General features: G+C 36.6%; 1 long non-coding RNA gene across 4 annotated transcripts; it reads right to left on the reverse strand.

The window, feature by feature from the left end:
- Positions 1-231: 231 nt before the first annotated feature.
- LOC131838952 (uncharacterized) lies at positions 232-27,803 on the reverse strand. 4 transcript variants are annotated; one of them, XR_009356760.1, is made up of 7 exons: positions 26,862-27,803; positions 25,791-25,878; positions 13,677-13,763; positions 11,865-12,062; positions 9,356-9,544; positions 5,034-5,192; positions 232-4,140 (listed from the first exon to the last, which is right to left on the reverse strand). It is a non-coding gene; the product is annotated as an uncharacterized LOC131838952 (long non-coding RNA). The 4 variants fall into 4 exon arrangements; XR_009356759.1 differs by having other exon boundaries at positions 232-5,192; XR_009356757.1 differs by lacking the exons at positions 232-4,140; positions 5,034-5,192 and having other exon boundaries at positions 5,217-9,544.
- Positions 27,804-27,807: the final 4 nt, after the last annotated feature.

Below are 27,807 nucleotides of genomic sequence, written 5' to 3' on the forward strand. Positions count from 1 at the left end.
TTTATTTTGTCCCTTCTTTCTTTCAACTCTCACATGAATAAACCACCATGTTTGTTATTAGTACCAATTAAATGTTTCTCAAATTGAACCTCTCTTCTCAATTCCATTGAAATAGGTATAGTCTAGACCCTCATTATCTTTTCTGCCCCCAGAATATTTTTATATCCACATAAGTAGGTTCCCCGCCTAAGGTGTGAACATCCTTCTTACCTGTATTTCACATTGCCAGTATACAGCACCATTCAAAGGGCACTTCCTGCGGGCATGGTACAGGGCACAGCTGGCTAACTCCTCTTTTAACATGTTTCTTTTGAGATGCAAAAGACAGTTAATCTCAGCAACAGCACAGGAACCTATGGAAGAGTACCATTCACCTGACATAACATTCAAGAGATTCCCTTGGTTATAGTGGAAGTGGTGCCGTATTTTAAAAAAGAACATCTCCTGTGTATTTTAAATAAAATTCAGGAGAACCTGATTTCTATAAACAGAAGAAAGATCAGAGGGCAAATCTGTAAATTGAGACAAAGAGAGGTAATTAAAAAAAAAAAAAAAAAAGGACAAAATTTCCAAGTAGTTGAATTAGAAAAAGGGGATTCAATTAATTAAAAATGCAATGAGATTTTACAAGATCTTAATAAGAAATGAAGCAACATTACAGGAAATAAAATTAGTATTTAGAAAACAAATATAGAGGGGCATGTGGGTGGCTCAGTCAGTTAAGCATCTGTCTTTGGCTCAGGTCATGATCCCAGGGTCCTGGGATTGAGTACCACCCCCCATGCCTGCTCAGTAGGGAGCCGGCTTTTCTCTTTCCTCCCTGCTCACGCTCTCTCTAGTTATCTCTGTCTCTGTCTCTCTCTCTCTCTCAAATAAATAAATAAGATATTTAAAAAACAAAAGAAACAAATATAGAGACCAAGGCATAGGACAGAATATGATAGGTCCATATATTTTCTATTATAAACAAGAGTTTAAAGACAAATCTTGCATGTTATTTCCTTATTCCTTAGAACAAATTTCTAATTGTAGAAATACTGGGTTATAAGGTATGAATTTTTAAAAAGTTCTAAATTATCTTTTTTTAAAAAGATTTAATTTATTTATTTTAGTCAGAGAGAGAGCACAAGTGGAAGGGGCAGAGGGAGAGAGAATCAAGCAGACTCCTTGCTGATTGTAGTGCCAATGTGGGGCCCGATCCCACACCACTAAATTCAGGAACTGAACTGAAACCAAGAGTCAGACACTGAACTGACTGCGCCACCCAGGGGTCCCCCAAATTATTTTATGAAATGATTAGATTATTTTATCAACAGTGACTGCAAAACAAACTGCCTCATGCCCAAGCTCATACAACTATTTTAGGTCTTTGCCATGCTGTTTTAAATCCCATTAATGACTGTCTTTAATCTTAGAAAATATTTTGTATTAGACATTTCTTAATGTTTTGATGTTTGCATTAATTTTGCATCAGTGATTCCAACAAACATTTAAATTTAATGCAATGTTGAACTGCCATTGATGCTCATTTCAATTCTTTTTTATTACAATTTCTTCTCTCTTTTATCATTTATTTTGATGCATTTCCCATTGGACAGAAGCATCTCTTTCAAAATGTTTTCATTCAGAAAATTCAGACAGTACAATTTCTGAGCTCCTGCATATGTGAGTATGCCTTTCTGTTGACTGGTATGTAAAGAACAATTTAGCTGAGTTTAGAATTTTGGGTAATGAAATGTTGTCTCAAAAGGAGGATACATTGTTTTCTCCCTTTCAGTGTTATGGTCAAACCCAAGGCCAATCTGATTTTTATTCCTTTTTAGGCAACCTTTGTTAATTGGCTGCTTTGTCATAGAATATTTTCTTTTATCTTTGAAATTTAACATTTTTATCCTAATTGTCCATTTTTTAATTAATTTAGCCTGGTCCAGTTATTGAACTATTTCCATTACAAATGTACATATTTCTTCAGCTTTGGAAAGTTTATCCATTTCTATTACAGTATCAGTTAAATTGAGAAGAGCACAGATCAACATTTACTCATAAAATGGATTGGGGGGGTGTGATGGGTAAAAAAAGTATTGGGCCCAGAAGTTTTTTGTGTTATTTCCAGTTAATAAGCAATAGGTAATTTCCATGTGATAAATTTAAATTTTCAGAAGACAAGAAAAGATAGAAATGTTCTTAGTTTATTTTATAATGCAAATATAATCTTAGTAGCAGAACCAAAGATACCATAATATGATATCATTGCAGAAAATTTTTATAAAAATAATATCAAAAAATTCAAGTAAATAAAATAATTTTAAAGTTGACAGTATGTCACAAAATACACCAAAATGAGTTAGGCATTTTTTCCCCCCAAAATAGCTTAATGTTACAAAACCCATTCATATAAATTATCACATTAAAATAAATTAGATGTTCATTGCAACAATGTTGATCTTCTTAAATTGGACTGGATAGTAGTTCACTTAGCATTACTTCTTTACCCTTTTATAGCAGAGGAGAAGCCACAGACTACCAGTAAGAAGCACTGACATGAGGTTTATAGGGCACAAGAGAAGGAAAGGTCATTACTCTCTGGAGGCAGTTGCAAACTGACAAATGAGCATACATGAGATCTATACTGGCTTTTTCAAGAATTCTTGAGAACCACCTTCTGTGGTGTTATAGGCTGAAATCTTTACTTTTGAACTCCCTGATCCTATGTCTCCTGTTCTTCTAAGAGTTGCATAAGCCCACAATTCCTATATTAAACTCTGTAGGTGGATTACACAGAGTGCCTTCAGTGTTCTGGGTTGATCCCTGATTGATATAATAGATAAAATTCAAAATCCAATGCTTAATCAAACTTATATAATGTGTATTATATAATATGTCAAACTTAACAATATGTAGGAAGCATATAAAGAAATTAATAGAACTTTTTGTAGAGAGATAAATTTTGAATAAATGGAAAGTCATACCTAATTCTTGGATGTTGAAGATTCAATATTATGAAGATATCAAGTGCCTTCAAGTGAACTCATATATCTAATATGATTTAAGTGAAAATTCTCATCAGAATGTTTTTTAAACTTGATAAAAATTTCATAAAACTTTCTTCAAAAAATCATGAACAAGATTAAATTATTTTTATTTATTTATTTATTTTAAAGATTTTATTTATTTGACAGAGAGAAAGAGCACAAGCAGGCAGAGTGACAGGCAGAGGGAAAGGGAGAAGCAGGCTGCTCACCGAGCAGGGAGCAGGACTTGGGGTTTGATCCCAGGACTCTGGGATCATGACCTGAGCTGAAGGCAGACATTTCAATGACTAAGCCACCCAGGTGCCCCAAGATTAAATTATTTATGAGAAAAGAACAATGCATAGATAATTGGCCTAGTGGCTATTAAAACAAATGATAAAATTACAATAATTAAAAATGTAATACGGTGCCACCATGTCACCATAGACATAATCAATAGAAATAGAATAAAAAACACATAAGTAAAACCTTGTATACATAGCAATTTAATAATAACAAAACTGTATCTAACTGTATCGTTGTCTCTTCCACCAGATTAGTGAATTCTACTGCTCGTGTTTCAATTTTTTGACCAACAAACCACTCCAATCTTTACTCCCTTATCAGTTTCTTGGAGCTTGAAGTTTTGATTGCCTAGAATAAATTGTTTACAATTCCTTTCATCCAAATAAATGGCTTTTTAAAAATGGTCCTTGTTCCCAGGCTTAAGATATATTTGAAACTGAAAACTTAATATTAAGATACCCATACCACCTAGGGTGACTTACTGACCCAACACAATCAAAATCCTATCAAAATCCCAACAGTTCTTTTGAAGAATTAGAAAAAAAAATCTTAAAATTCATATGAAATTTCAAGGGACCCTGAATTACCAAAACAAAAGGAAGAACAAATTTGGTTGTTTCATACTTCCTGATTCAAAACTTACTACAAAGCCATGGTAGTAAAAACAGCGTAGGGGCACTTGGGTGGCTCAGGTATTAAGTGTCTGCCTTTGGCTCCAGTCATGATTCCAGGGTCCTGAGATTGAGCCTCAGGTCCGGCTCTCTGCTCAGCGGGGAGCCTGCTTCTCCCTCTCCTCCTGCTGTATCCCCTGCTTGTGTTCTCTCTGTCAAATAAATAAATAAAATCTTTAAAAAAAAAAGTGTAGTATTGGCATAAAAACAGATATATAGACACATGGAATAGAATAAAAATTTCAGAATTAAACCTTCACTTATATTGCCAAATGATTTTTCACAAGGGTGACAATGACCATTTAATGGGGGAAATGACAGTCTTTTCCACAAATGGTGTTGGGAAAACTGGCACAACACATACAAAAACAATGGAGTTGAACTTTTATCTTACATCATATACAAAAATGAACTCAGAATGGATCAAAAACCTACATGTGAAGAATTAAATAGGATAAAGCCCTTAGAAGAAAACATAGGAGAAAGTCTTCATGACACTGGATGTGTCAATGATTTCTTGAGTATGACAGTAAAAGCACAGGCAACAAAAGAAAAAAAAAAATAGATGAACTGAACTACATAAAACAGTGTGTAAACTACATAATACTCCTGTGCATCAAAAGACATGATCCATAGAGTGAAAAGGTAACTTACAGAATGGGAGATAATATTTGCAAATCATATATGTCACAAGGGGTTAATATTTAGGATGTATAAAGAACAACAGCTCAACAACAAAAAGCTCCAAAGAACCCGGAGCAAGAGTCAAGTTATTTTTCCAATGGGCAAGAGTCAAGTTATTTTTCCAAGGAAGTGATACACATGACCAATAAACACACAAGGAGATGCTCAAAATCACTGATCAGTAGTGAAATGCAAATTAAATCCTCATGAGCTACTACCTCACACCCATTAAGGTGGCTACTATCAAACAAAAAACAAACAGAAAATAAGTGTTTGCAAAAATGTGGAGAAATTCTAACACTTTTGCACTCTGAGAATGTAAAGTGGTACAGTTACTATGAAAAACAGTATGGAGGGACACCTGCGTGGCTCAGTTGGTTAGGCGGCTGCCTTCGGCTCAGGTCGTGAGCCGAGAGTCCTGGGACGGAGTCCCACCATCAGGCTCCCTGCTCAGCGAGGAGCCTGCTTCTCCATCTGCCTGCTCTGTCTGCTGCTTCCTCTGCTTGTCCTCTCTCTCTCTCTGACAAAAAAAAAAAAAAAAAAAAAAAAAAAAAAATTAAAATCTTAAAAAAAGAAAAGAAAAGAAAAACAGTATGGAGTGTCCTCAAAAAATTAAAAATAGAAGTATCATATCATCTAGCAATTCCACTTCTGGGTCTATATCCAAAAGAATGGAAAGCACTTCTTTTTTTTTTTTTTTTTTTTAAAGATTTTATTTATTTATTTGACAGAGAGAGATCACAAGCAGGCAGAGAGGCAGGCAGAGAAAGAGGAAGAAGCAGGCTCCCCGCTGAGCAGAGAGCCCAATGCGGGGCTCGATCCCAGAACCCTGGGATCATGACCTGAGCTGAAGGCAGTGGCTTAACCCACTGAGCCACCCAGGCGCCCCTGGAAAGCACTTCTTGATGAGATATTTCTATATCCATGTTCATAACACTATTAATCACAATAACCAGAGGGTAGAAACAACCCAAGTGTCCACTGACAGATGAACTGATAAAATGTGGTATATACATTCAATAGACTATTATTCAGCCTTAAAAAAGAAAGGAAACATATGAAAGCATGGGTAAACCTTTAGAACATGCTATGTGAAATAAGCCAGTTACAAAGAAACAAATACTTGATTCCACTTCTATGAGTTAGTTACCTAGAGTGGCCAGATTTGGCCAGATGGGGAATGGTAATTTCTAGGTTTTGTGCAGAGGAGGTAATGGAAGTTTCTTGTTTAATTAGTACAAAGTTTCAGTATTCTAAGATGAAAACAGATCTAGAGATAAATGATGGTGATGGTTGCACAACAATGTGAATGTATGTAATGCTACTGAATGGTACACTCAAAAATGGTTACGTTAGTAAATTTTATGTGTACTTCATCACAATTAATTATATGCATATACAAATAAAGATATATTGGAGAGCTATCTATAAAAAGGGAGACCAGAGATGTTTAATTCTCTTATGCTTTCTGATCCTTAGATAATAATTATAATCTCATTTCCTGGTACCTCCCTTTTTTCCCCCTTTAGCAGAATGCCAGCCAATATTATGACCTTTCCCACTGCCAGAAGTCTCAGAACTAGCTGAGTTTTCCATTCTATGCTTGTTTTCTAACAAGCCTGGGTGCTCAGTGTGCTTCTTAAACTAGATACCATCCTTCCCCTCATATGGCTTACATTCTAGTTGGGGTTATTTAAGCAGCAAAAGGGGCAAGCATAACAAAATGTTGTGTGATGGTGTCAATTTCTAAAAAGTTCACCTGAAACTGTGGTGGTATTGAATTCCACAGGGCTTCCTACAGTAACTTAGTACATGGAGGTGACAAAGTAAAATGATGTTAAGAATAGCATAAAGACACTGGGTGGCTTAGTTGGTTAAGTGCTTGCCTCCAGGTCGCGATCCCAGGGTCCTGCGATCAAGTCCTGTATCAAGCTCCCTCAGTGGGAAGCCTGCTTCTCCCTCTGCCTGCAGCTCCCCCTGGCTGTGGTTGGTCTCTTTCTGTGTGTGTGTGTGTGTGTGTGTGTGTGTGTGTGTGTGTGTGTCAAATAAAATCTTAAAAAAAAGAAAAAAAAATAGCTTAGTGCCTTGCAGCTCTAATTTGACCATACATACACTAAGAAATACCAGGTACAACATTCCATCAAGATAAAAGGCTCATTTTTGTCTTAAATTATATAGGCATGAGAGCAGGGTGGAGAGGATATGATTAACATGTGAAGCACTCCTTTGTGGTTGGCATGCAAAAAAAAATTTAAGCTGTAGGGTCCCAAGTATAGACAAGAGCTATTTGATTAGCAAGTGTTTCAAGGGATCAAGAGTGAAAGATAGGAATATAAAACTCAAGTGTGGGAAATTTACTACTAGGATTTTTTTAGTGGCTAAGAAACAAGCCCATGCCACTTATGATATCATTTATTTGATTTGAGTAGAAAAACTAACAGATGAAATCAAAGCAGCTACAAAACTTCCTGTACCATTGATTGAAAAATTTGTAACAGAAGCAGATGCTTCAACTGGAAAAGTTTCTTTCACAGCTTCATCTCTGGATTTTGTAACTGTTAGCCAAGGTGGGCCAAATTATTACAATGTATTTGGACAAATGAGACTCCACCATAGGCTTTTTCAGTTAATACATTAAAAAATTAAAAATATTAAAGGAAGTCATATTTAGTTCTCTTTGTTTCTTCAAGATTATTATTACTTTATAGAACTTTAAATGTTCTATCATATTTTTTATTAGAAAGAAAAAAATGCCCAGAACATGACTGCATCAGTGAAAGGTTGCAATTCTTTCCTTTTTAGTTAAGCACAACCACCATTTGGTAAAATTAGGGTATTCTTAAATTTTTAGCAACAATAAAGTTTAACAAACCTTATTTTCGTTGGTGGTGGGAGAACACCTTGAAGTTCCTCCCGTGTAACACAATGATATAATGTAAGTCTGTTATGTTCATCTTGAGTGCTCAATAAACTCCTCTTAAAATTTCACATTCAAAAAATTCAGAACCGTTTAAAGATTTTATTTATTCATTTATTTATTTGACACAGAGAGAGAGAGAGAGTGTGCAAGAAGGGGCAACATCTGAGGGAGAGGGAGAAGCAGGCTCGTCTCTGAACAGGGAGTGCCATGCAGGGCTTAATGCCCGGACCCTGGGATCATGACCTGAGCTGTAGGCAGAGGCTTAATTGACTGAGCCACCATGCACCCCTAGCTTTATAAAGATTTTAACTAGGATAGTCTATTTAATATTTTTGGTTACTATATCAATTTATTTCTCAAACCCGCTTTTCCTGGGTCCTGTATTTCACTGAATAAAGTTGTCATCCTCCCACTTTAGCTCAAAAACTCAAACTTTAGTTTTGACTTCTTTTTCTTTTTACCCCACGCACATTTACTTAGTTTTTACTCATACCAATTTTACATTTACAGACCCCTTTTTTTCCCAAGATTTTATTTATTTATTTTGACAGACAGAGATCACAAGTAGGCAGAGGGGCAGGCAGAGAGAGAGAGAGGAGGAAGCAGGCTCCCCACTGAGCAGAGAGCCCAACGTGACCTTTGTCATGACCTGAGCCGAAGGCAGAGTCTTAACCCACTGAGCCACCCAGGTGCCCCATATTTACAGACCCTCTTGCTTGCCTCATTTTCAATCTCAAATTATGCGGGAGTATTGAAATCGCCTTCTAACTCAACTCCCTACCTTTGGATTCTTACTTATCTAATCTATCCTACACAATACTATCAGATCAATTTTCTTAGTACACAGAGCAAATGTTGATTTTCTGGTCCCACAATTTTCCATTATCAGCTTAGTTTTTGAAGCATCCCATCCTGATATTTAATACTCTGAAGTACCTATTCACAAAATAGTTCTCTAGCATTATTTCTACTACTACCTTTTGCATTCTCTGACCTCCTAGGTCCTTTAACTCACCCTATCCATAATGTTTCCTTTATCTAGGATGTGCTTTTATCACTTTCAATATGTCTAAGAATTTTGCCTCAGTTGCAAGATTCAGCTCAGATTCTGAACCTTCCCAAAAGCTTTCAGATCTCCATCTTCTCAATTTTCATAACACTTTGTATGTATCTTCTACTTTGTATAAGTTTGATCATGTTTTTAATTTTTCATTTACACTTTCATCCCTTGATAGAGTTCAAGCTCCTTTTGAGCAGGCTTTATAGGTGCTTTACTTTGTTATATCCCACACTCCAATTGTTCAGTAAGTGCTCACTGAATTATTTAATTAATTGAAAACCCTTGAGATTTCACATGTGAGATGTGTGAAGGAAGGAAGTTTATTCACCTTTGAATAATATTATGCATTTGTAAGTCTAAAGAGGTGAATTGAGTTTAGTAATTCCGAAACTATTGTTGTAAATTTGAAACACAGAGTTTACCAGAAACTTATTAAAAGTAATTACCTTATATCTCGTGTGGTGATTGATTAATTTCTCAATGTTAAGAATTCCTTGTAGGGGGGAGAGATACAACAAATTTAACAAAACAACTTCCATAATTTATTCTCTTGCCTGTGTTCTGTTTCTGATGATTTGACATTGGCTGTTCCAAAGGAAACATCCAACATAGGAGGTAGTAGAGCCGATTACTGCACACTGCCCTCTGGTGAGCCACAAGGGTAATCTTGAGGGGAAAATTGAGGGTTGAGAGTATAACTCACTCTCCATGTCCAGGATGCCAGCTGGTGCCAAAGAATGATGTCATATTTTGTGATGTGATCACTTCTCTCAATTGTGCTCTCCTGAGTCTACCAATTCTTTCCATGTAGGTCATCAAACGGCCATCAGCTGGTAAAACTTTCCTCCTCACTTAGCCAAAAATGGATTCGGAATAGTTGTAATGAGTTTTACTAAAACAAGAATTAAAAAAAAAATTACTATTACTTCCACCACGACATTTCCCTGCATCTTCAAATATGGCCAAAGCATTGAATGAAAATAATGATTAAAAATATTCTCCTTAGTTTGTGAGGAAAATGGATTCTTGGTAATTGTCATGCTAACTTATTCTACATTCTCATTAACAAGTCCTATTTTATATAGAAAAATATAGAGCTCTCATTGTTAAAGAGGAAGCCAAAAACCAAATAACCAGCATAACAGCATTAGAAGTACTGTTTGACTTCGAAGGACCACAAGCATATCTGGCTTTTGACCATATTAAAACTTCCATGTTACTGGGTGATACTCATTTATTCATCACCCCCTGACCAAATACCATTCATGACTAAAGGGATAATTTAAAGTTTCAGAACAGACATGGAGATGCTCAAAACTCATATTCTAGGAAGGATACAAATAACCCAGTGACCAATAAGGTGTTTCATTGGCTTCTGCAAGCAGCTGTATTTACTGTTTGTATGCCATGATGTTTGTTATTTTCTTATCCTATTCATGACTTTGGGAAACTACATTTTGTATGAGTGATACCAGTAATGGGTAATCTTCAAATAAGTGGAAATTTCCTTTCTGAAGAAGATAGGAAGACTTGCAGAAACATGGAATAAGTGCCATCTTGTTTTATGGCATGTGAATGTTGTTTAAAAAAGAAAACTCCCTTTAATAAAAATTTTGACTCTTCCAACTCCAAGAAACTGACTTTGTTTTAGAAGCCTGTTCTACCCTTCTAAAATAAAAGTGCCATTTTTCCTTATGTCCTTTATTATGTAGTTTAAATTTAAATTATACTTGAACTAAAATTCTTTTTTGACTCTCAGTCTTTTAATTTCCTGAGGCTGTTTACCCATGCAAAGTCAGTAAACTAGTTTTTACTTACTGTTAACTTATTTTCTTTCAAGTAAAAAAAAAATTCTGTGGGAGGTTTTACACTGGTTTCTGTTGAGTTGTTGCCTAAATGTGGGTAAAGGGATTCCTGAATTCAAAGAGAAGTTTAAATAAAATAGCATGAAAGCTCCTTTAACCTCTAAAATTTTATGTTTCCAATGATATCATACACTGGTGAACAATTGTTTTAAGACTTTAAATATTAATTATCTCTATATAATATGTATTTAAAACCAATCTTTGTGCCATTGTATATTATGTAACTGAAAATTACCATGAGGAGAAACTATAAAAATATAATTTGTTTTTCAGCACAGAAATGTTACTTAGGCTTACCAATAATAATTACCAACTCGATCTGTAGTAATCGTTTAATCAAATAGGATATATCCTGTATTTTGCATTGCAGTAAATCTACTTTCTTTAAAATAAATATTTGTAAATCAAGTAGGGAAAGTGATAACATTACATATAAATCAATACGATCTTAGAAACTTCCTTTTTCTTATATCTATTTTTTTTTTTCACAGATACCAACCAAAAAGTGAAAGACAACCACCATGGTCATAGAATCTAAAAGACTTATTTAAAAAGACTTTGATTATTTGTGTATTTATGATGTTGATACCTTTTCTTCATGTAGGATTTTCTGATTTAATTAATTAATTAATTAATTAATTTTTGAGAAAGAGTGTGTGTGTGTGCATGGCGGGGAGAGGCAGATAGAGAATCTCCCCTCATGGGACTGGTGGGGATTCATCTCATGACACTGAGATCACAATGCAAGCCAAAGTAAAAAGTCAGATATTTGGGCGCCTGGGTGGCTCAGTGGTTTAAGCCTATGCCTTCTACTCAGGTCATGATCTCAGGGTCCTGGGATCGAGCCCCACATTGGGCTCTCTGCTCAGCGGGGAGCCTGGCTTCCCCTTCCTCTGTGCCTGCCTCTCTGCCTACTTGTGGTCTTTCTCTCTCTCTGTCCAATAAATAAATAAAATCTTAAAAAAACAAAAAAAAAGAAAAGAAAAAAGTCAGATGTTTCACTCACTGAGCCACTCAAGCACCCCAGGAATTTTCAGTTTTAAAAAAGATTAATCAACTTTATTTTTTAGAGCAGTTTTAAGATCATAGCAAAGTTGAGAGGAATATATGGAGTTCCCATATCTCCTTGTCTCCACACATGCCCAACCTCTCTCCTATCAGTATCTCACACCACAGTGGTATATTTGTTATAAACAGTAAACTTACATTGACACATCATTATACTCAAAGTCCATAGTTTACATTAGTCACTCTTGGTGTTATAAATTTTATGTGTTTTGACAAATATATAATGACATGTATCCACCATTATAGTAACATACAGAGTATACTTATTTATCTACTCACCTTCTAAAAAACATCATGGTTAGGGCACCTGGGTAGCTCAGTTGGTTAAGCGACTGCCTTCAGCTCAGGTCATGATCCTGGAGTCCTGGGATCAAGTCCCACATCAGGTTCCCAGCTCCATGGGGAGTCTCCTTCTCCCTCTGACCTTTTCTTTCATGGTCTCTCTCATTCTCTCTCTCTCAAATAAATAAATAAAATCTTTTAAAAAAAGATTTAAAAAATCATGGTTAATTCCAAGTTTTAGCAATTATCAATAAAGTTGCTATAAACATCTGTATACAAGTTTTCTTGTGTGGACATAAGTTTTCACTTCACAACCAAGGAGTGTGGTTACTAGAATGTATGGTAAGAGTATGTTTAGTATTGTAAGAAACTTCCCAACTGTCTTCCAAAATGGCTGTATTATTTTGCATTCCCACAGGCAATGAATGAGAGTTCCTCTTGCTCTACATCCTCACCAGCATTTGGTGTTGTCAGTGTTTTGAATTTTGGTTATTGTAATAGGTATGCAGTGATATCTCATTGTTTTGATTTGCAATACTCTAATGACATATGATGTTGAATATCCTTTCATTTCTTACTTGCCATTTGTACATCTTCTTTGGTGAGGTGTCATTAAACTTTTTAAATTGAGTTGCTCATTTTCTTATTGTTGGGTTTTAATAGTTCTTTATATGTTTTGGATAGCGGTTCTTTATTAGATGTGTCCTCTGCAAATATTTTCTCAGATTGTGGCTTGTCATCTCATTCTCTTGACATTGTCTTTTGCAGAGTAGAAGTTTTTAATTTTCATGAATTCCAGCTTTACAATATTTATTTCATAGATCATGCCTTTTGCGTTATATTTAAAAGTTATCATCATACCCAAGATCACCTATGTCATCTTCCAGGGGGTTATATTTTTTCATTTCACACTTAGGTCTATGGTCCATTTTGAGTTAATTTTGTGTGTGGGCAGGGTATAAGGTCTGTGTTTCAGTCACTCTTTGCTGGATGTCCAGTTGTTCCATTATTATTTGTTGAACAGTTATCTTGCTCCATTGTATTGCCTTTGCTCCTGTCAAAGATCAGTTGATTAGGTTTTTGTGGTCTGTCTCCAGGCTCCATTCTGTTCCATTGATTTCTTTTTCTCATCTTTCACCAATAGTATGCTGTCTTAATTACTGTAGCTTTATACTAGGTCTTGAAACTGGGTACTGTTAGTTTTCCAAATTTGTTAACTGTCAATATTAAGTTGGCTATTCTGGATCTTCTGGCTTTTCATATAAACTTTAGATTCCATTTGTCAATATCCACAAAATAACTTGCTGGGATTTTTTACTGGAATTGCATTGCGTCTATAGATTAAGTTGGGAAGAACTGACATCTTGACAATATTGAGTCTTTCCCTCCATGAACATGGAATATATCTCCATTTATTTAGTTTACTGATATCTTTCATAAGAGTTTTGTAGTTTTCTTAATATAGATCTTGTACATATTTTGCTAGATTTATATTTAAGTATTTGATTTGAAGTGGTGATAATATGATAAATGTATTTTTAATGTCAAATTCTACTTGTTTATTGCTGATATATTAGAATGCGATTGGCTTGGGGCACCTGGGTGCCTCAGTGGGTTAAATCCTCTATCTTTGGCCTACGTCATGGTTTCAGGGTCCTGGGACCAAGCCCCACATTGGGCTATATGCTCAGCAAGGAGCCTGCTTCCCCTCCTCTCTCTCTGCCTGCCCCTCTGCCTACTTGTGATCTCTGTCAAATAAGTTTTAAAAAAAAATCTAAAAACAAATGCGATTGACTTTTGTATATTAACCTTGTATCTTGCAACTTTGGTATATTCACTTATTAGTTCAGGTGTCTGTTGATTCATTCAGATTTCCTATGTAGACAATCATGTTATCTGAAAAGACAGACAGTTTTATTTCTTACTTTCCAATCTGTATCCTTTTCTTATCTTATTGCATTAACTAGGATTTTCAGTGTATGTGAAAAGCAGTAGTTGGAGAGGACATCCTTGCCTTGTTTCTCATCTAAGTGGGAAAGCTTTGAGTCACTCACCATTTAGTATGAAGTTATTTGGAGAAATGTGATTGAGTATGGATTTTAAAGTAATAAGACAGAAGACAGAGAGATCACCTAAGAATTTGCGCAGAAAATTGGAGGAATACCTGAATTGCCATAAATATTAGAATGGAGAAGACAGACAGAAGATAGAGTTGAAATTATTTAAAAAGTTAAGTGATCAGAATTTGGTGACCATTAACAATGAAGGCAAAAGGAGTTTAGGGAAGCTCTCAGCTTTCTAGTTGGGATAACTATGTAGCACAATCAAAGAAGATAGAAAGTCTAGAAGAAAAAGCAGGTTTGGGGATAAAAAAAATCATGGGTGCCCTTTGGAATATATTGGTACATTGAATCTGAAATGTCTTGAGGCGGTCAGAAGAAAATGTCCATCAGTCAGTAAAATATATGAATGCAAGACTTGGTGAAGTAGTCTGAACTGAGTATATAGATTTCAATGTTACTACCGAGTCTGTCATTAATTTAAAATTGTGTAAAAATGGGATGCCTGGGTGGCTCAGACAGTTAAACATTGGACTCTTTATTTCAGCTCAGGTCCTGATCTCAGGCTTCTGAGATTGAGTGCCACATCAGGCTCTATGCTGAGTGTAAGGCCTGCCTAAGATTATCTCTCTCCCTCTCCCTCTGACCTCCCTCACAAACCTGATTCTCTGATTTGAGCTCTTTCTCTATCTAAAAAATTAAATAAAAATAAAAATAAAATTGTGTAAAAATGCAATAAAAAATAAAGGAGTTAAGAAATACTTGGGGGTCTAACTTTTACATAGAAGATAGGAAAAGGGATAGGGTAAAAACAGGTTCTTGTTTATTTAGGAAATGTTTATTTAATTATTTAATTATTTAATTATTTCTTCTGTGAAAGACATTGTTTTGGATGTTAAGGATACAAAAATGAAAAATATAATCCCTATTTTCAAAAAGTTCACAGTATATTGGGCAAAGGCATAAGTAAATTATTGAGATATTAATATATAAAATATATATAAACATAAAAATGATATATAAAAATATAGCTTGAGAATGGCTATAATAATGGCATAAATAATATGTGGTCAGCCATGAGCAACTAATATAGCCTGAAAATTTCAGATTTCTGAGGAAGAGTACGCCTGGAAGATGAAACAGCATGTTCAAAGGCACAAGGATGAGAATGTTTCAGCCACTGGAGAAAACTGCAAGTAGCTGAATGTGCTAGATACAAAGATGCACTACCAGGTGTTCTTTCAAGGAGGACTTTGCAACTGTAGGAAGTACACCTAGAAATCTACAGCTGTCAGCTCTTTTAGAATATGCTCAGGTGCAGAGAGTGTCTTTCCAAAGGCTGTACCCTTCCCAGGGCAACCTGCATCTGTGACTGAGAGAAAGTATGAACAGACCCGATGGAGGACTCTGAAAGACATATTTGTTCCAGAGCTTTCTGCTGGGTTGGCTGAAGCTCTGTTATGTCTGCATCACAGTTAAACTTCTCCCTCTGCCCAGGCCTGCTTCCTTTTCTCTTCTTATTAAGGTATGGCCTCTAATAATTCTACAGTAATAAATTCTATCTCAGCTCGTGCTTACTGAGGATGCAATCTGATACATTAAGTACCAAAAGTTGTCCAAGAGAGATACGATAAAATTTGGGCCTGAGCCATTCCTTGCCTTCTGGCAATAAAAACCTTATCAGTGGTGGTACATGAAACACAGACAGCCCCTGGCATGAGGTCGAGTTAAAATTTTCACCATTGGTAAATTGTGCAAGTGAACCAGATATTTGAGATGTATGGAGAATATAGTAGCTTATAAAGATAGTAAGATTGGATGGCTATTGTTAAACAGCTCTATAGGAGGATAATGATCAAAAACTGGGTGGAAAGTTAAGGATGCCTCTTTAGTTGCATACAAAGAAACTCTCATTTCCTGCAAGGAAAGGCTGGAGAAAGCTCAGGACCAAGACCAAGACTTTATAGTCAGAGTGGCTGAATTTCAAAGATGGTCCAAATGCCAACCAAGACAGATGGTACATGTTAAGCAAAATTGAAATGTTAGGATTGCCATGATGGAAGAGTGCTAAAGGGGGTAAAGGCTCAGGAAAACAGGCAGGCTGGAATAGATACACAAATATGGCTGGAAGACTGTATGATGGATTTGTTCCATGGGAAACCCAGTGGACATGCAATTTACCAAGACCATAAAGAATATCCTGGTGAATAGAATTGGATTCATTGATGGCAAAGGAGACGATTGGACTCTGAAACAAAGAGGCCAGGAAGTAGTACTTAATTGCCAAAAGTCAGAGGTTTTCAATTATTTCAATGACCAACACGATCAGAATGGCAGCCAGGACTCACAGGGTTATGGAAAATATTAATAGAATGTGACAACCCTAGGGGCAAATAGATGGGCACTAACAAAGGAATCACTCAGCATGTACTGGTGGAAGAAATCAAGCATGGATATCTGGGAGGCTGAGTGGCCACCACAATGTAAGTGTCATAATCCCTAGCCCAGTTAATAGATCTGAGTCAGTTTTCAGACCCAGAATCCATTAATCAAAATGGCCAAGTTCCCCTGGAGATGAACTGTGTTATACCATGACAAATATACCTGTTTATGATTCCCATAGCTTTTCCCAAAAGAGATCAAAGTCTTTTTTACTCAGGAAAATATGTACCCAAACATTTCAAAAATACTTGGACACTGAGTCTTAGTTGACTTCCTGACACAACATCAGGGCCCCCCAGTTATAGTGGAAACATACGAGAGGCAGTTAAAAAAATGGAGTTCTGTCCAAGGTGTAAGCTTACAGTGGGTTCATGGCTGCAACAGAGACTGCATGGTCTGCAAAGCCTAACTACTAAATATCTGGTTCTTTTCAGAACCCGACCCTGGATCTAAAGGCTGTATGAGTGGTGGTCCCCACAGGATGGGTCTGGAAGATGATCATAGCTGCTGATAATGCCAGATGCGTTATCTTTGTTAGAGTTAATCCACTTTGTTAGATTAACACAGCCTTAGGTACACAATATGTAGCCAATGGTTTGGTGAATGCATTTTTTCCTAACTCATTCAGATTACGGGATCAGAAACCATCCAGTATACACTCACATGGAAAGAATCAATACCTATTAAGAGGCTGTAGCAGTAATTTAAGTAGAGGAGAAAAGGTTAAAGGGTTTCTTCCCGCACTGGATGTGAGAGGGCTTGGTGGTTGTTTTCCAGTCTAGATGATCCTCCTCCTCTTTTGTAATAGAATCCCTGAGCTTTTGCAGGCCACAAAAGCTGAGGAGGGCATATCCCAAGATTCCTTGTAGCTAAGCATGGCTGTGTGGTATGGCAAAGTTCTAGTCAATGGGATGTGAACGAAGTGAATGTATGCCTCTGTGCCTCCACTTAAAGAGAAGAGGTATTACCTTCCCTTCCTCCTCTCCTTTTTTCTTCCAGTTAGAATGTCGATGTGACGGCAGAATCTGGAGCATGTTAATTGGACCACACAAAGAAAGCCATGTGTTAAAAATGGGAGAGTAATAAGATGTAAGAAGGGTGGGTTGGATCTCTGTGGAGCCACCATACAAGCCCTGGGTTACTATGCTTATGTTTGCATGTGAAATAGAAATCAAGACCTCTCCTATTTAAGCCATTACTATTTTCCAGGCTTTATTAAAATGGCTGAAACTAGTGTCCTAACTAACGCAGATTGTACAGAAGCAATTAAGCAAGGTTGAATACAAAGGTTTTGTGGAGAATGGATAATGAACATGTTCTGGAACATGTAATTTGCCTGTGGGACATCTATGTGCATATCTCGTAGGCAGCTGTAAAGTGAATTCTGAGCTCAAGAGATAATTCTGGGCTGGAGAGTTAAAAAAAACTTCCATGGGATCAAAGGTGGATAATATGAATGAATTTTGTAGACATGTAGGATGTATTAATGTAGAGTAATAAGCAAGACGACCTTATACAGAAGACACCAGTGTATTCGAGAATCATTTGCATTAAGGAGATAAAGTCTGTGGAGAGTAGAGACAATTACCCACAGAGATTGGCTAAATCTGAGTGAGAAGAGAACAAAAGATGGAAACTCGGAGGCAGCCAGCTGAAGCAAAAGGTAAAGGAAAAAGACTGAATTGGAATGAAGACCACAGAATGGTCTGAAGGGTCAGACAATCAGCAGAGAATACTTTTGTTGAAGTTGATGGGAGAGTGAATTTCTATAAAAAGACAGTGACTGGTAGTCTCACATGCATGTATATTTCCGTCAATACATATAATTGGGAACTATCTTATACTTACATGTAGTGATTGTAAAGCATATTTCTGTCACTACAGATTGTTAACAGTAAGTCTTTATGTTACTATAAACTTAGGGAACATGTTGCCTCTGCACTAGACAATCATATAGACATCAAAAATTCATAACATTTTACTGGAAAACAAAGAGCATGCCATTGTTCATACTTGTAACAGGAGTCATATAATCCATATTTTACTCAGGAGCCTGAGTATCAAGTATTTTCATAAGAAGCTAGATTTGGGGGGATCTCATAAACCTAATTTTGAAAAAAAAAAAAAAAACTTTGTTAAGGTAAAAGCTAATTTAATTGTTGCTTAATCTTTAGGTATTATTATTATCATCTAAAGGCATTATTAACATTTATTACGTTGTAATCTTTGGTAGATAAATTAGACAAACTATTATAATTATATTGGGGTTTAAGATACACATCTTAATGGGCCACTGGGTGGCTCAGTCAGTTAAGCGTCTGCCTTTGGCTCAGGTCATGATCCTAAGGTCTTGGGATTGAGCCCAACATCTGGCTCCCTGCTCAGCCCAACATCTGGCTCCCTGCTCAGCAGGGAACTTGCTTCTCCTTCACCCTTTGCTTTCCCCCACCCACTGGCCTGTGCATACATGCTCTCGCTCTCTTTCTCAAAAACAAACAAACAAAACAAACAAAACAAAACAAAAACGCATCTTAAGCAAACATTCTGATAAAGGTATTACAATCTTAAAATCATACAAAATCCTATAATGTAAATAACAAGCCAAACCATGCCTTAGCTTTTAGTAAATTCACTTTTTCCCCTCAAAAGCAATGGGTTTGTGACTTATTGCCAGAAACAGATTTTAGACACTGCAGGTTTGATACACCCTGTGCCTTAATATCCTTATAAATATACCTTTGAACTTAGAAAACTATTATCAAAGCAAAAATTGACTAGTCTATTTATTTAATTATAATTTACATTGCTGCCAAGTACTCCTGAATTGACAGTATAAGAAATGCACAGACAGAGTCAGACTCTTTTTTTTTTTTTTTTTTTTTTATTTTTTTTTTTAAGATTTTATTTATTTATTTGACAGAGAGAGATCACAAGTATGCAGAGAGGCATGCAGAGAGAGAGAGAGGAGGAAACAGGCTTCCTGCTGAGCAGAGAGCCCGATGTGGGACTCGATCCCAGGACCCTGAGATCATGACCTGAGCCGAAGGCAGCGGCTTAACCCACTGAGCCACCCAGGCACCCCAGAGTCAGACTCTTAATAGAGATAACTTTCTTTCAGTTGTTGGGATGATTTTTTCCTCCTGTGCTAGGTTAAAGTTTGGTATAAGGACCCAACATTTTCTTTATTAGAATTATTTGATATCCAAGACTTAAAGGAAGAGAAATAAATGGAAGTGTCTTCCACTGTTCATATGTAATACTTGGCTTTTCCTGGTCAACTTGAGTGATCAGACTCTCAGGAGAAGGTTGAGAGGGGTTCCATCTTTTAAACTCCATTTTTCAAACTTCAGAGTTTTCTCATGATATGTTAATTTTGTGGTGCACCAAAATTTTTGAAAAAGTTTAATTTAAACTCAATTTATATTTGTTGCAGCAGTCTTGCATGGCTTTCTGCCCAGAGTATTGCTTGCTCCATCTGCAAAAGTGTTAGAGCAACTTCTAAGGAAGCAATATAATGGTTTAATATAGATGCAAAATCTACCTCACTTTTAAATTTTTCAATATCATCATAAAAAGTAGTGTTTAGCAGCCAGAGATGTGATATATAAGCACCAGGAATTATGTGAATAATCTAGGTGTTAGAATTAATCCAAAATATAAAAAATATTCCAGCATTGATTTTTAATGTTTTTAGAAAATTTAATTCCCCTGGCTTTTTAATTTTTTTTAAAGATATAATGAAGAGTAAAGGAAGTCGAGTGGACACATGTGCTTTCCATTTACAGTCATGCCATCTCTGAGTTATTATTTTGAGATCACAAGTAAAGGCAACTGATCATGTAAATTAGTTTTTATCAACTTACTGTAATGATTACACGGATGAAATGTAATCTTGTGTCTCTTTCTGGCTTGTGTCTCTTTCTGGCTTGGGATTTCTTTTGTGTATTAGGCACTGAGATAATAATAGAAGCAGTTCATATTTTTTAATGACATACAATATAGTTGACATATAATATTATATTAGTTTCAGGTGTACAACATAGTGTTTCAATATTTAAGCACATTCAGAATAATCAGAACAAGTCTAATTACCATCTGTCACCATACAAAGTTATAATATTATTGGCTATATTCCCTATACTGTACTTTACATCCTCATGACTTATGTATTTTATAATAATTTTCAATTATTTAGTCTATGTCCCCACCCCCAACTCTTTGGCAACCACCAGTTTGTTCTCTATATTTATGAGAGTGTTCCTGTTTTGTTTTGTTTTGTTTTTTAGATTCCATATATAAATGAAATCATACGATAATTGTTTCTCTGTCTTATTGCATTTAGCATAATGCCTTCTAAGTCTATCCATGTGGTGCAGATGGCAAGACCTCATTCTTTTTCATGGCTGAATAATATTCCATCATATATGTATATCACATCTTCTTTATCCACTCATCTACTTATGGACAGTTAGGTTGTTTTCATACTTGGCTGTTGTAGATAATGCTGCAACAAAATGGGGCTGCATATATCTTTTCAAATTAGTATTTCCATTTTTTTTTTTTTTTTTGATACCCAGAAGTGGAATTGCTGGATTATACTGTACTTCTGTTTTTAACTTTTTGAGGAGCTGCCATACTATTTTTCACACTGGCTGTATCAATTTACTTTCCCATCAAGAGTACATGAAGGTTTCTTTTCTCCATATCCTCACCAACACTTGTTATTTCTTATCTTTTTGATACTAGCCATTCCCATATGTGTGAAGTGATATTTCATTGTAGTTTTGATTTGCAAATTTCCCTGATGATTGGTGATGTTAAACACTTCTTCATATGTTTGTTGGAAATCTCTATGTCTTTGAAGAAATGTCTATTCAGGTCATTTGTGAAGGTCTATTCTGCTCATATATATATATATATATATATATATATATATAATATATATTTTTTGGTGTTCAGTTGTACAGGTTCTTTATATATTTTGGATGTTAACTCTATAAGATATATCATTGGCAAATACCTTCTCCCATTCAGTAGATGGTTTCCTTTGCTGTGCAAAAGCATTTTTTTCCCCAAAGCTTTTTAGACATTGAGTGATTCTTGCCCATTTATTAATCAACCCAAAATGTGCAAACCAAAATGGTGGCTAATAACAATGTGCAAATGAGTGTGAGATTAGGGATCATGTATCTCCCATATAATGGAGATTTCATAAAAGGGTTAGATGCTGCACAGAATTCAAAGGAGACCTGATTAAAGGAGGGGCCAGTAAGGGCTTATTAAAGACTTTCACAGTTAACTCTTTCCATCTTTTATATATAATGTTATAAATACATGTTTGAAATAGTTTCCATTGGTTTAACATGAAAGCTGAGTATCATATGAATCTTAAAGAACTGCTCTCAGGGACAGTATATCATTTTCAATATCACTCTGGCATGAACATTGACAAAAGGAAAGGGAAGAAGGTGGAAAAGTTATTATCCATTTTAGGAAAATGACAACTCATTTTCTGACACTTAATATGAAGCTAGCATACAAAAATCCTCCTATGAGTTAAAACACTTGAGACTGAACATAACAGAAAACCTAATTTAAATTGGATTAAATAATAAATGAAAATTGTTTAGATAAATGAAAAATCCCATGGAGGTGAGAGAAGCTTTAGAACTGATTTAATCAAAGCTTCAGATCCATTTCTCTGAATTATATCAGCTTTGTTTTACAATCTGTGTCTGCTTTTATCCTTAGACTGGTGTCCTTCATGGTCACAAGATGACTGTTAAAAGCAAGAGGAATTGGGGCACCTGGGTGGCTCAGTGGATTGAGCTTCTGCCTTCGGCTCGGGTCGTGATCTTGGGGTCCTGGGATCGAGCCCTGCATCGGGCTCTCTGCTCGGTGGGGAGCCTGTTCCCCCCCACCGCAACTGCCTCTCTGCCTATTTGTGATCTCTCTCTGTCAAATAAATAAATAAAATCTTTAAAAAAAAAAAAACAGTAGGAGGAATTACATACTTCTTCACTATATCCTCAGGAAGATAGAGAGTTCCTTCTAACAACCACTAAACAATGGTCTTGGGTTTCGTGCTTTTTGGATAATCTCAGATTCTTCTGGTTAGGTTAATGCTATGATTGACATAGGACTGGGTCTGCCTGCCCCCAGTAACTGTGGCATGTTTGGGAATAACTTCTAGCTTAAACTGATCGGGACTAACACTGGAAAAGTTTAAGGCTAATCTCACCCAATATACCTGAATGGTACACCATGGGGAAGAGCAAAATTCATTTCTGGGTAACAACTACCCATCTGCTGTAGGGGACCCTTTAGCTGACCAACCACTGTAATTAGTAACTGTAATTATTGAACATCATCTTTCTGTTTCTCCGAAGTGTTTTAGCTTCATCTGGAGTTCCTTATGTTCGAGCAACCAGTGACAAGTCACCTACTCCCAATAAATGCAAAATGCAATGGAAGAGAAAGGACAAAGTAATTGCAATGAAAACTTCCAAATAAAAAGAGTATATCTGGAAAAAATACAGAGTAGTCACTGATCCCTGTCATACTCTGCAGACAGGAATAGTGAGGCCTCCTGGATGGCAAGGGTATAGGTTCTTTGGGCAGGTACTGTTTTGCTTTCAGTGTCTTTTATGGTCCCATCTGAGCAGGTCATTGGGGAAGAAGCACTTTTTGAGAGGTTACCCTATTTTGGTAGCTTATTTCCTATTAGGTTGAATGTAGAAGTCTGAGGATTGTCTTAAGATTAAACAGTCAATCTATTATCAGTTAGGCTTGAGGTTTATATAACAATATATTTTCCCATTAATATTAGGTTTTTGAACTATTTCCTTCTTGTTACTTCTATAGGCAATTGACCATGCATAGTCCAACTTTTGTATCCTGGAAATTCTCTTTCCTAGTAGCCCTTCATACTCTTGTCAGTCTGAATTTAGTTTAATGGCCCATCCTGAGATCTCAGTTTAATGGTGTCTCTACTGGGAATATTCTAATTATGAACTTGCAGTGGCGGATGGGGGAAGGCACTAATAATTTATTCCTTGCCTCCATAATTAACATGATGTCTCCAGTCACCTCCATAACGAACATGATTCTCCCTTCAGTTAAGGAGAAATTAAACTGTTCCATCTTTGGCACACTGAAGAGTATTAGGATTTTAGACATTTTTGTTTGAGGTCAGAATGGTGCTGTTTCTAAAAGTGTAGACTACAGAGTTTACTAATATTTTGAAACCTTGGTCATGCAAGGTAGGGAGTATCTCTGAAATATTTATTGAATCTATATATCATGAATACCACTTGTTCATCAGTGAGAGTCAATTTATAACATCCATCATGCTAGCAGAAAACCCACTTATGAAACCCATCACTTATGGGTTTCACTTATGAAAACCCAGCTATAACATCCATTGATTAGCAAAGCTTCAGGTGTTAACGGAAGATTATGATACCAGAAGCATTTATCATTGCTGTTTAGAATGCAGGCTTTCTGAATAAACACAGGCTGAATACATCTAAAGTGGGAATTCTAGATGATGGCATCTGACAATCATTAGAGGATAAAGTAAGGTAAGTAACACAATGTGCACATTTATATCAAATGATGTACACTAACGTATTTTGAGGTAAACTTTAATAGTTATAAATTCAAACCAATTTAACCAATACTTAATATACTATTCAGTATTCAATACTGAGAATCAGTGGCAAAAAAAAAAAAAAAATCAAACTCTATGTTGATGTGATTTGAAGGCTCACATAATAGAACAATCTAGTACAGGAGGAGAAAGGGGCCAGAAGAATGCTTATTTAAAAATTTCACAGTTTGTACTTTACATCCTTTTGCTTATATACAATGTTACAGATCTTTGTTTATTTGATAGGGTTTCAGCTCCATTTCTCTTTCATTTTCTTGGTCACAAGATGACTGCCTTCAGCAACAAGGATCATATGCTTTCTCATTCACATCAAGAGGGAGAAAGGGAGCCAAATCAGACAATTTTGGGGCAAAATTTCTATGATTAGTGCTCACTCCCAAACCTTTGTGGCCAAGGGAACATCACGGGTCAGGATTAACCTGATTGGATTAACTTTGGGATAAGGGTGAGATTAATTCCACCCAAATTTCTGAGGTGTGTGCTGCACAATGTGGGAAGAGTGGAACAAATTCTGAGAAGGCAAGTGTCCACTATAGTCATTTCCAAAGCACATAAAGACATAAAAATTGTATTATTTTCTTGTTGGAGTAAACAAAACAAAATGAAACCTAACCCTAAACATACGTAATAAAGACTGATCCCACAGTTGACTAATGGTTGACAACTTTCAAGCCCTCATGTGTTCCCTTTTGCTCCACATCTGGGCAGGCTGATAAGAAAGCCTGGGTGCTCCCTTCTTTGCTGCCAGTGGGTAATTCAAGCCACAGAAGCCCTGCCTCCTGTGTAGGAATTTTCTCCTTAGTATCATGCCCTAGCCACCATAAAAACCCCAAGAGCCAGTCTTTTTCCCAAGCTCCCTGCACCCACTCCAAGCCATTTTGGACTTATTTGGGAAGCCTGCCTTGCTCTTCCTAGAAAGTCTCATCATGTGACTAATAAACCTCCTTACACCTTTTTGGTGCATGTGTGGTAGCAAAAATCTTGAAAAATGAACCAAATTTTAGATGGGCATCCATTTCATTTCTGTGGGTGACTGCAACAGCATATCAACTTCAACAGTAGTAAGTTGTAGTGTTTCACTATTATTCTCAGCAAGTGTACCACCTTCCTCCTGAATCCCCTACCTCTTTGAAAAATGGAAGCCTGGACTACAACTTCAATTGTTTCCTGTAATTTTGCGTTCGAATCCTTTTTGCCAATTTCATGGCTACCACCTCAACTCGGGCTTCCACAATTCTTCATTCTAGTTATTTTATCAGTCTTCTAACTGGCTTCTCTGTTTTTCCAGAGAAAAACCTGTTCCTTATCTAATAATCCATACTGTGTACTGCTGCTGAAGTAATTCCCCCCAGCCTTGCTTAAACAATCCATTAGTTTTCCATTGCCTTCAGAATAGATTTCAAACTCCTTAGCAGTTTATAAAAGTCTCCATCCATCTTGACCCGTCTGTACCCACTTCCCCTGCCACTTTCCCATACCTCACCACCTTTGTATCTACCTACACACTATACTTACCTGCACAGCTCATAGGCAAGGAGATACATATCAAGGTACATGTGCCTTTGTCTAGAACACACTTTGCTTCTTAGCTTGGCCAATTCCTCCTCATTCTTCAAGAGTCATCTCGAGCCTACATTTTATGAGAAGTACTTCCTGTTTAATGCCAGTTGAATAAGGTTGCTCCTCCTCCACATTTTAACAATAAATTTGATTTCAGTGCTTGTTATTACTCTATTTGATTGTTTATACCTTTCTCCAAACTTGATCCTCTTGAGGGCAAGGAACCATGTTTCTCAGCTCAGAAGGTCACAGACTATTAAGGTAATGGGCCTGCAGCCTGCAGATACACACAACAAAGATAAATAATAATACAATATGGCTTATGAAAAATACCCTGACAAGTAATAGAGCTACCAGTGCCTTCTCAAAAGGTTAAACACAGAAATAGCATATGATACAACAATTCCACTCCTAGGTACCCATGAAAATGTTATCTTGACACAATGAATGCTCTCATGAATGTTCATAGAAGCGTTATTCCTAATAGCTAAAAAGTAGAAACAACCCAATGTCTGCCAACTGATGTATGGATAAATAAACTTTGAAAACATGATGCAAAGTGAAGGAAGCCAGCCAGAAAAGATGCAAAGTGAAGGAAGCCAGCCAGAAAAGACTACATATTGCATGATCGCATTCATATGAAATATCCAGAATAGGCAACTCTAAAGACATAAAGTGGATTAATGCTTTTCTAGGCCAAAGGGGCAGGAAATAGGGAGGAATGGGGAGTGACTGACAAAGGGTATGAGATATATTTCTGAGGTGAGAAAAATGTTCTGAATTTGATTGTGGTGATGGCTGAATTATTTATTGAACACCTTCTAATCACTAAACAGTGTGATACTGCTGCATATACAAAGACAAATGAGAAGTAGATTGAGAGATATTCAAATGAAAAGTCATCTTAGAGGTGTAGTAGATAAGTGAATAAATTTGAGTAAGGAAGCATCATATTTGCTATAATAGAAACCTGTTTATTGTGTACATGACAATGGTGGACAGAGAAAGTGGTTGTAGAAGAGTGACATGTATGTTCGATATTGGAGCTACTCACTAACCATGTAAGCTTGCACTAACTGGAGAATTGTGAGGATTACTTGCTGACATTTTCCACCTTGAGTACACAGCACAGATTATTAAAGGCTTGAACCAATTTTGTTCAGTGGAAAGATGAGAAAAATAACATCCAAAATGTTAAAGAATGCCTATTATATGATGACTGAATATTCCAGAGATCTATGCTCAAAATTCCCAGATTACCTGTCTTTCTCACTCTCAATGGACTGCAAACCCCTTGAAGACAAACATCTTGAATGTATCTGGTCCATTCTCTCATTGCCAGCAGGCCAAGTACACATTTCATAAAAAGCTGTTAAATGAATGCTCCCCCAATCCTTTCCCTGTCAAAGATGGAAGACTCTTTAACAAGTGACCAGTTAGTTAACTGTTTCTCTTTAACAGTTACACTTTGAAATGGACACACACACACACACACACACACAACTCTATATAATAATGCCTTCTTTCAGATAAAACTCTGACAGTTATATCATTCTCTCTTCTTTTTCTTCAGGAGACATTATTTGACTGAAGGCTTGGAAAAAAGTGGATGGCTTGGCAGATGAAAATGAACAGTCTCTGAAACAGGGATGGCATGTATAAATTGCTGTGATCTAGAGTTGGGGCCAAGTACAAGAATAATTCTTGAGCAGTCTTCGACTGATACCCTAGGGTCTGGAGAGGCTTTGGGCTTACATGCTCTCCGGTGATTCAGAGCTCCTATACACAAAGATGAAATGGAAGAGTTGTCCAGTCAACTGTATCTTGAGCACTTACTACCTTCAGGCTATTTGGCTAAATTCATTTTTACTCAACTCAGCCTGGAAGTGGTGCAAATATCAGGCTTGTCTCTTCTCAGGAACAATCCTACAGAATCCCAGATGGGAGTATCATTTGGGGACGGTTTTATTTGCATGCATTAGGCACAGACACTGGGCCTATCACTCACGAGGAAACAACCTATAACTAACAGAAGGTAGCTCCTGCATCATCCCTTTTCAGAAGGCACCCCCCCTCCCACCGTGGACTAGCCAATCCACTGAAGGCGTGTCTCTGAAGATGGGGGACCTCAGCTCGGGCCACGTGACCCGCGTGTTGGCGTTGAGTGACAGCCGCAGCTTTGGGCGGGCCTTGGAGGAAATCAACT

The sequence above is a fragment of the Mustela lutreola genome, chromosome 8 (genome assembly GCF_030435805.1).
Source record: "Mustela lutreola isolate mMusLut2 chromosome 8, mMusLut2.pri, whole genome shotgun sequence".
Classification (NCBI taxonomy): Eukaryota; Metazoa; Chordata; class Mammalia; order Carnivora; family Mustelidae; genus Mustela; species Mustela lutreola.